The sequence below is a fragment of the Magnolia sinica genome, chromosome 2 (genome assembly GCF_029962835.1).
Source record: "Magnolia sinica isolate HGM2019 chromosome 2, MsV1, whole genome shotgun sequence".
NCBI classification, from domain to species: Eukaryota; Viridiplantae; Streptophyta; class Magnoliopsida; order Magnoliales; family Magnoliaceae; genus Magnolia; species Magnolia sinica.
The window spans coordinates 29,081,627-29,092,211 of record NC_080574.1 but is presented as its reverse complement, the minus strand read 5'-3'; positions in this window follow the sequence as shown (position 1 = coordinate 29,092,211).

Below are 10,585 nucleotides of genomic sequence, written 5' to 3'. Positions count from 1 at the left end.
ATGGTAGGGCCCACCACTGATTAACATCCTAGGTAGCCAGATCCAAAATCAAATAATTAAAATTTCTATTCTATTTTTTTCTTCTTTTTAAGATTATAAAATTAATTGATAATTACTTGATTGGGGTGGTCCATCGGATGGTCAGATCATTCAGATTCTTGAGGTATTATCATGTTTTGCCTCTACACATTAGATGGATGGTATGGATCTAACTACACATATACTGATGGCCCATCTCGACCTTCTACGCCAAGTGATACCAACACTTGCGCAAAAATCTAAGATTCCTTTATTAAACACTTTTAGATCTGACTAATGTGGCCTATCTGATTGTTAGATTGATCTAAAAATTATGGCCCTTGTATATTTTGGCCTTAAGGATCATATGATCCGTACAGATCTATCTTAACACAATCAGATTCCATCCATTTAATTTATTCCTAAAATATTATTAATTAGACCAAAATCATAAAAAACATCACTTTATTAAAATTGACTCTACACACCTATACATTGATGGTGTAGATGATCCACACCATCCATTGTATAGATCAAGAAGAAATTAACAACATAATAAAAAGTTAAAAAAGATCTAACGATTAGAACTTACCTGATCGAGCCTTCTTAGAATTTCCTCTTCCTTTTTTTTTTTAATGCAGAAACCTTGCGTATCTCTTTTAAAGAAAATTCTCATAAGATAGGATGAGCACATCCTCCCTTATCCTGAATTTGAATTTTTTTTATGATATTTAATAAAAAAATTTATTATTACCACTTCAAGAATCGATCCCTAAACCTCTCTCTCAACTAAGAATTTCGCTACCAACTCAACTATTGACTTGTTTTTATTTTTTATTTAAAAATAAAATCTTTAAATATTTAATTTAGTTTTTTAAATAATGTACCAAAATTTAGGGTTGTTACATTCTACCCCCCTTAAAATAAAATCTCGTCCTCGAAATTTAGAAACTAACATTTCAATTTTTATTTTTATTTTTTTATTCTTTTTATTTTTAGTGGCATTGGTCACACTTATATTATGGATGGTTTTATACACCGGATTGGTCTTTTAGTTTTTGTAATAGTGAATTTATAAATATGTAAAATTTTGTCAAAAACTATGGTTTATAGAAGATTCAAAAATTCAGACAGTGAGGGTTGTCTAGAAATAAACATTTTTTTTTCCAGTTAAAAATAAAATTTAGTTTTTTTTTTTTTAAAAAATTTAAACTTTTATTTTCTTAATTATTTTCTTTTGAACTCGATTTATTAATTTACGATGTAGCCTTTGAATCACCTTAATTGGACTCGTACTTAATTAGTTATGAGTTTCTCAAATCAGGTGATTTTCATTATTTAACAAAATATAAGGAGCAAATTTTTTTCTTTTTAATATTATAGGCTCTTAGGTTGGGTTTCTAAGTTTCAGATACCATAACAATCAATGATCTTATGTGTTGCATCACTTAAATAACCAACGAAATATTTTAAATTTGGACTCACAGACACAATGTTATTTACAGAATTTTAACATTCGAATCAAAAGTCAAAATGACTTGAAATTTGAAAAAAATGTCATTAACTATATGATAAAAAAAGAAAAAAATTCATATTAAAATTATTACTTTTACTAGGGTTTTTATCGCTGCTAAGGGTGAAAAATCCTACTGTCCAACAGTCGTTTCTATTGTTTATAGGCTAGTGCTTAAATGTTTATAATTTCTTTACAATTCGAATCATCATAAAATTTTATGGAGTTGTCTAGGGGTATTTATATGAAAAAAAAATATTCAGGAATTATTTTGAACGATAATTTTATCTGGTTTGATCAGAGATACTAAACTGGTCTAGATTTTCACTCTGTAATGTTGAAATTTATTAGAAAATTAGAAACAATTTAACCATACCTTGAAATTTAGGGAAGATATTGTCCTATACTTGAAAAAAATTCTAGTGAGTTTGATATTTATTTATTTATTTTTTCTTTTTTTTTCTTAAAATATTTTTTTTTTCCACCAAATATGGACTTATGATCCTATAAGAAGGAATTTTTAAAATTTAGTAGAGATTATGATTTTTTTTAAATACTCAATATATATTTTTTTCTTTAAATGAAGTACTTCAAATAAAAAAATATTTATTTAACCAAAGGTAATTATCAAAATGAAAAATTCTATTAGTTCAAATCTATAGAAAGTCAGTATGGACAAATTGATTTTCGGTTTGATGACTGTTGTTTATATTACATTTTATTATACTATAAAATTTCAGATTAAGTTAAAAATTTATATGGAGATCTTATTATAAGTTTACTGTCTCTGTAAAATCTTAGCTAAAAATTCCAACTTTAAAAATTTTTAGAATTCCTGCAGTCAGTCCTGACTAGAATTTGATAATTTAAGACCAGCCCGTACTAATACACTGGATTAGTATATTTACTATAAGATTCAAATTTTATTATTATTTTTATCTTAATATAGACCTGTCTATCTTCGATCGGGCTTTTGAATCGCCTCAATCGGAGTAGTACTTTTATAGTTATGAATTTTATAAGTTGGGTAGTTCTTGCTGCCCATTGTTGTCCAGCAAAATTTTGTGATTTAAAATATTTTTAAAATTCATTTTCATTATATTAATCCATCTTAATCTAAATTATATTCAAATAAAAGTATAGAGAATCTAAATTCTTATTTCTACGTTCAGCAAAAATTAATAAGAACTTAGTTTTTTTTTTTTTTTTGAATCACCACCATTAGAATTATATATATTTTTTTATAGTTACGATTTTTACATTCAGAGTGACTACTGTTGTCAACTTCTGTATAACAGATTTTGGGAAATTTAATATTTTTAATAAAATTTTATAGTTCAAATAATATTAAATTACAATATAGGAAAACATCCTAACGTTGTTTTATACATTCATTTTTTTTAAAAAAAATAATATATCAATGAATATGGAACATTTATTTATTTATTATTATTGTTTTCTACGTTTTTTTTTTTTTTTAATACACAATAGTTAAATATGGAATCCTAAGTGTACAATTTCTAATTAAAGGGAATCTACCAATTATGTATGTATGTGGGATCATAACTTACAGGTCACACTAAATTTAGAACGAGCATCGCTCTGATACCATTCTGTCATGCCCCGAAATTCGAGTACAGAGTGTGCACCCTCAGACCCGAGTTTCGGCCCATGACACGTACACTGAGTGTACTAATTTCATTCAATTATACAATTATTCATTTACCTACTAGCTCTACCGTAGATTTACATTCCATTCATACTCAACAACATCTCTAAAATAAGAAACGATCATTTATTCCACTAATTAATCATCAACATAACTAAGGACTCTCTCAATTGGGATCTTATGAAATGAAATAAACATGTCCAACAACTTGAAAGAATTAATTTACAATCTAAGAAAATTAAATATAATTAAAGTAAAAATATTACGACTAGTCTAAGGCTGCAACTTCTTCTTTTGTCAAGTAAGGCCACGTGTTCCTTAAGTCCTTTCTGGTTTGACCACATATTCCTATTTTTAAGCCACCGACCCACCCTCATTCACATCTGTACGGTTTTTCCATCAATAAAAAATATAAGCTGGGCAGGCTTAGTGATATAACCCAGCATGGTTCATAATCATATCAATTAAAATAATACAAAAATACATGTACAATAATGTGAAATGAGGTATGAATGCATCAGATGGGGTGATCGTCCATCTACTTGGGTTGGAGGTCGTCAACCCGCATCCACCCGTTGGGTAGGCTTCCACCTTTCGGTAGGCTTGGGCATAGCCCGCATCTGGTAACGCTCTACCAGGATCGACATTTCTTCTAGGGAGGGCCCCCAGGATCGACCATGCATTATGCAATGCAATGAATGAGGGATGATATGTAAATGCGTATTTTTCATACTTGGCATAGTTGTCTCGATTAAAATATTCACATATAAATTTATCGTACAATTATCATATCAAAATATTCAAACCAGTAAATCAATCAAACAATTATAATGATTTATTTTAATTTTAATGAATTATGAGACAAGTTGGGTTACTCACCTGAGTCTGGTAGTGTAGAATCCACAGGGTAATTATGTTGGTTTGAATTCAGAAATCTTATCAGTTATATCAACAACATTATTATTCATATGTTTTTATTACATGGTGGGGCCCACCACTGATTAACATCCTAGGTGGCCAGATCCAAAATCAAATAATTAAAATTTTTATTCTATTTTTTTCTCCTTTTTAACATTATAAAATTGAATGATAATTACTTGATTGGGGTGGTCCATCGGATGGTCAGATCATTCAGATTCTTGAGGTATTATCATGTTTTGCCTCTACACATTAGATGGATGGTGTGGATCTAACCACACATACACCGATGACCCATCTCGACCTTCTATGCCAAGTGATACCAACACTTGCGCAAAAATCTAAGATTCCTTTATTAAACACTTTTAGATCTGACTAATGTGGCCTATCTGATTGTTAGATTGATCTAAAAATTATGACCCTTGTATATTTTGGCCTTAAGGATCATATGATCCGTACAGATCTATCTTAGCACAATCAGATTCCATCCATTTAATTTATTCCTAAAATATTATTAATTAGACCAAAATCATAAAAACATCACTTTATTAAAATTGACTCTACACACCTATACATTGATGGTGTGGATGATCAAGAAGAAATTAACAACATAATAAAAATTTATTATTTTAGAACTTACCTGATCGAGCCTTCTTAGAATTTCCTCTTCCTTTTACTTTAGGCTTCCTATCTCCTTTTTTTTTTTAATGCAGAAACCTTCATATCTCTTTTAAAGAAAATTCTCCAAGAATCGATCCCTAAACCTTTCTCTCAACTAAGAATTTCGCTACCAACTCAACTATTGACTTGTTTTTATTTTTTATTTAAAAATAAAATCTTTAAATATTTAATTTAGTTTTTTAAATAATGTACCAAAATTTAGGGTTGTTACAGAAAATTTTTAGTACTCAGCAGAGTTTGATGAATGATACGCATGTACTTAGAAATTACTTGAAAATTCATATTTGGAATAAAATTAAGTTAAATTAAACCATTATAATTAATGTTACCAGTTTAGATTTTTTATAAAAAAGAAAAAAGAAAAAGAAAATACATTATTGGATTATCTGACTATCAAATTGTTGGAAATTAAATAGACGGTTTAAAATGAAAAATTCAATGGTCCTATTTTTATAAAAGAGTATCAATCGATCTGAACCGTCTATTAAGTCCAGAAAATATTTATCAGGCTACCACGCAAAAAAAGAAGAAGCACTAATTGGATGATCCAGTCCATCCTTTATTTGGACTTATTTTCTTTAGCCATCCTTTTCCCAGGGCATAGGTGGGATGGCTACGATTGCCTAATTGAAAAAGCGACTGTTTAGAATCATAAGCAGCTTAAGATGGTCTCTAACAGATAGATGGATCAAATTGTTGATTGGACTAATTTTTATATAAATGATCTTGACCGTCCAAATTAAAGACCATTGATAAAATGGTTAATATTTGTTAGATTGTTGTTACTCAAATGTTTGAAATATTCAAACCGTGCAAAAGGTGAGCAGACCACGTTGATCAATTAATATGAAAGTCAAGCCAATCAACTCATCTTGCAGGACAAAAATTAAAATCAGTTGACAGCCATCGGTGTGACTCAGCTGTGGCCCACCTTTTTTTCGGATTGGAAATTCTACACACTTGACATTGTAGCGGAAGAAAACCTCTATTTGAATTGATACAGCCTCCGAATTCGATATTTAAAAAAAATAAAATTCATTTTTGTTTAAAGAGAACTGCTCACATAAAAAATATAATACCCTCCGTACAGTGGATAATTTCCAACATGTCATGTGGTCATGAAATACAACCCGTCTAATAGGTTAGCCCCATCTCGAGGGTCATCTAGTGCAAAACATCAGCCCCATATCCACGTAAATAAGTACTATATATATTTGTTATATATCAGCGACAATAAAATTATTTTCTATGGTGCCGCACAATAAATGAGTGGACAGATTTAATATTTTCAAAAAATGATTCTCAAAGAGGACCAAATATATTGGACGGCTTAGATGCCACACGCACATGTTATTTTGGAAGTTATCCGCTCGGTGGACAGTACCAGTCTGTCCAACCGGTTGGTTGTGAGCATTTCTTTTCAACTATCATTTTGTCAGGCCTGAGAATCAACTCCCAATGCAATCGGGTTTCACATTGAGTCAAGTCAAAAATCCAGACGAGCGGACTGAAAACGGATTTTCAAAGTAAGACGCATGGGGACGTAACTTGCTAGGGACGCGGATTGCGTCCAACCCCCTCCCGGACGGTAATCCGTCCGGGCAGGACTTTGTGGGGCCCACCGTGATGTAAGTTTTTTTATCCACGCCGTTAATTGCTTCTATAAGATCATTTTAAGGTATTATTATAAAAATGAAGCAGGTAAACATCTCCAGTGGACCACACCAAAGGAAGCTGCAGTGATAATGACACCCACCGTTGAAACCTTTCTAAGGGCCACCGTGATGGTTTTTTTACCATCCAACCTATTAATAAGGTCATGTAGACGTGGATTAAGTGAAAAAAAAAAATCATCTTGATCTGAAACTTCTACAGCTCCCAAGAAGTTTTTAATGGTGGACGTTCAATCCCCACTTTGTGGTCCACTTAAGCCATGTACCTGCCTCATTTTTACAATCCATATTAAAATGATCTGAGCAAAACTATGAACGGCGTGGATAAAACACTTAGATCACGGTGGGCCCCACAGATTCCTGCCCGGACGGATTAGGGGTAGGACGCAATCCGCGTCCGCTTGCCAGTGCCTGCCATTGGAAATTCCCGTGGTCGAAAGCTACGTGGGACCCACGGAGATGACCGTCAAAAATCCACTCCGTCAATCAGTTTCTAGAGAACACACATAGGACTGGAGTCCAAAAAGGAGGCAGATTCAAACACATTTGTGCCACAGCAAACGAAATAGTTCGAATAGAAACTCTTACTGTTCAAACCTTCTTGGAGCAATGATGTTTATATTCCATCCAAGACATTCGTAGGGTTATTATAGCTCAGATAAGCTGTGGGTACAAATATCATTCTGATATAAAACTTCTATGGCCCCATAAAGTTTCCAATCGTACGCATTCAATATCCTCTGTTTCATTTGGAGTGGCCCACCTAGATTTTGGATCTCTATGATTTTTGGAATTCTGTACTTTTTGGGTCTTTCGGAACTGATGGACGGAGTGGATGTATGACAGGAATGGCTGTGGGCCCGAAATGGCTTCCGACTACAGGAGGTTTCTATGGCTGAGGGGTACACGCAAGTCGCGCCCGCCACATGGCGAGCATAGGGCAACCGAAGCCATTGATCTTGTGGGCTGCACATCGACAGGACATAGCCTAAGGTAGTAGACAATCATGCGGATCTGATCAAATCAATCTTCGTGCATCACATTTTACATGGACCATTACTCCTTTTTTGCTCAATTTGTCCTTATCCGTCCGTTGCAGACTATTTTTGAACTCTATGATAGTCTCATCTCTACGATTTTTTTTTTTTGTTCTATATCCCGTTCTTTCTGTGGCCTACCAATCAATGGACGGTTCAGATCATCGGATCAATCACCATGTGGGCCATCGTCTACGGCGACACATGCTGAATCCTTCGTGACCATAGACGCAGCATCAAGGGTAACATTGTCATTTCAAGGAATGAGCCAAACCGGCCTAAACTTCCGCCATTTCAAACTGAAACCAACGAACCTAATATTTTATATTGTCGAAAATGCCCCTGCAGGTCAGAGTCAAACAGGAATTAACGGACGCAGATTGCGTCCTACCCCCGCCCAGACGGTAATCCGTCCGGGCACGGCTCTGTGGGGTCCACCGTGATGTAATTATTTTATCCACGACGTTCATCGTTTTTCTAAGATCATTTTAAGTTATTATAAAAAATATTAGGCAGGTACAAGGCTTAAATGGACCACAAAGTGGGGATTTAACGTCCACCATTAAAAACTTCTTGGAAGGTAGAGAAGTTTCGGATCAAGCTGATAATTTTTTTTTGACTTCATCCACGTCTACATGACCTTATGAATAGGTTTGATGGTAAAAAAACATCACGGTGGACCTTAGAAAGGTTTCAACGGTGGATGTCATTATTACTGCAGCTTCCTTGGTGTGGTCCACTGGAGAGGTGGACCTGCCTAATTTTTTGAATGATACCTTAAAATTATCTTATCAAAGCGATTAACGGCGTGGATAAAACAATTACATCACGGCAGGCCCCACAGAGCCCTACCTGGACGGATTACCGTCCAAGCGGGGGTAGGACGCAATCCGTGCCCGAAATTAACGTATAAACGCCACCAATAAAATTAGTCGTTGCGGATGGACCGGAATCTTCTACAACGCCTGTTTTACGCAAGTTCCTGTGGGTCCCACCACCTTGTATATGTAAATCTACTCCGTCCGTCACGTGGGATCCCTTATTTTAAGCTACATTTAAAAGATTACCCCGATTCAAAAAATTCATATGGGCCACAGCAATCGAAATGCTGAATTTTATATCTTTACTTTATCCCAGTAAATTACTCCTGGTTTACCAGTTTAAAGATACACATCACAGTAACACCACATGCAAACCTATGGTTGGCATCCTTTCCCATTGTTTCTCATAACGCGGCCCACCTGAATTGTGGATCTGGCTGATTTTTATCCCATTGATAAGAATGAAGGACAGAATCTGATGGACGGAGTCGATTTCACATATACACCTGATGGCTCCCGCAGAGCGTGGGTGTTTTTCGCGCTGGAGAAGATTCAGGTCCGTAGGTGATATATAACGAACAAAGTCTACGCTCTTTAGCCTTGGTCAAATGATTTTCTAGAAGTGGGTTGACGTCAGTGTGAATGCGTACGCAAAAGTGAAATGATGAGGACGCGGATTGGCAGGAGACCCGGTCACCAGACCCGACTCTGTAGGGCCCACGAGCATGTATATTTTTATCTATGCTGCACATTCATTTTTCGATCCTTATTGTTTAAGTAACGTGTCCAGGAGCGGAATATTCATAGCTCAAGTGGACCACACCACAGAAAACAGTGGGGATTGAATGCATGCTGTTGGAAACATTTTTGGGTCACATAAATTTTGAATCGAGCTATCATTTTATGAACAAGTTAGATGATAGATAAACATGGCAGTGGAGTTTAAAAAGATTACCATAACATTATTATCTCCATTTTTTTCTTATGGTGTGGGTCACTTAAGCTTTGCATCTTCATTATTTTTGAGCTTATGTTTATTGATTTGGCAAAATAGATAATAGATAAAACACATATACTATGTGGCTCCCACGGAATTGAGTCCCCAGCAGGTATCGAACATCATAACGCTTACCTTGACACCGTGGCCGTCCGAAGCGGATTGCAAGGTGGTGACCCAGCACCATCGTATCCCTGGTGACCGGACTCTTCAGGATCTATGATAGATGTGTTTTATCCACGCTGTTCATTCTATTTTCAGCTCATTTTAAGGCATGAATGCAAAACTGAAGTATATCCAAACCATAAGTGGACCACACCACCGGAAAGAGTAGGGAACCATCCTAGGGCCCTTTGCGATGTTTATTTACCATCTGACTTGTTAATCAGAAATCACAAATACCAGCTTGATCCAAAACTTCTTTGCCCCAAAGAAGCTTTCAACGGTGAACATTCAGTCTCCACTCTTTCCTGCAGTGTGATTCACTTTTAGCGATTGGATACACTTCAATTCTAGGCTCATGCCCTAAAATGAACCGGCAAAGATACATTAACAGTGTGGATAAAATACATACATTACGGTGGGCCCCACATAGTCTTGACACCACGTAGCTATGTGGTGAAGGGGTCACCCCGCAGTATACGCATCCGGTGCATTCAAAATTACCACATTGCCTTGTTTCTTAGACCAGGGCACATTGATACCCCTAGCGTTTTCAATGCTTCATGACACTTGGACAGCCAAATCATCCATATGGACCGTCCATGAACTTTGCCATCTTTTTCATAGGCTAAGATAAAAATCTAAACCAATTAGAGAAAATATTCCATCAGATCTGTACCAGGCAAGATGAACGGTTTGGATCATGTCGTAAAAATAATTCAAATATTGCGCGCGTATGTTGAATCCGACGCGGGGAAATGATAAAAAAAGTACCGTTTAGGACATCAGCAGGGCTGGAAAAAATGGCTGATGGCGTCCCTGAAGACGACACACCTTCGATTGAATTTTCCGCTGCGTGATCCAAATGTCACACGTATGTGCCGCGTAAGCACGTGTGGCTACATAGCGGATATAATAAAGATAGAGCCGAAAGGAATCTAATACAACAGCGCCATCTCGCTACAAATCACGTCCGTTCAAATGCAGGGCCTGAACATGGATGGTTTGATATCTAAAAATCATTCCATTAGAAAATCCTATCCATCTGCTCTGTGGTGAAAAAAAAAAATTAACGGTGTAAAACAACAAGGAAATG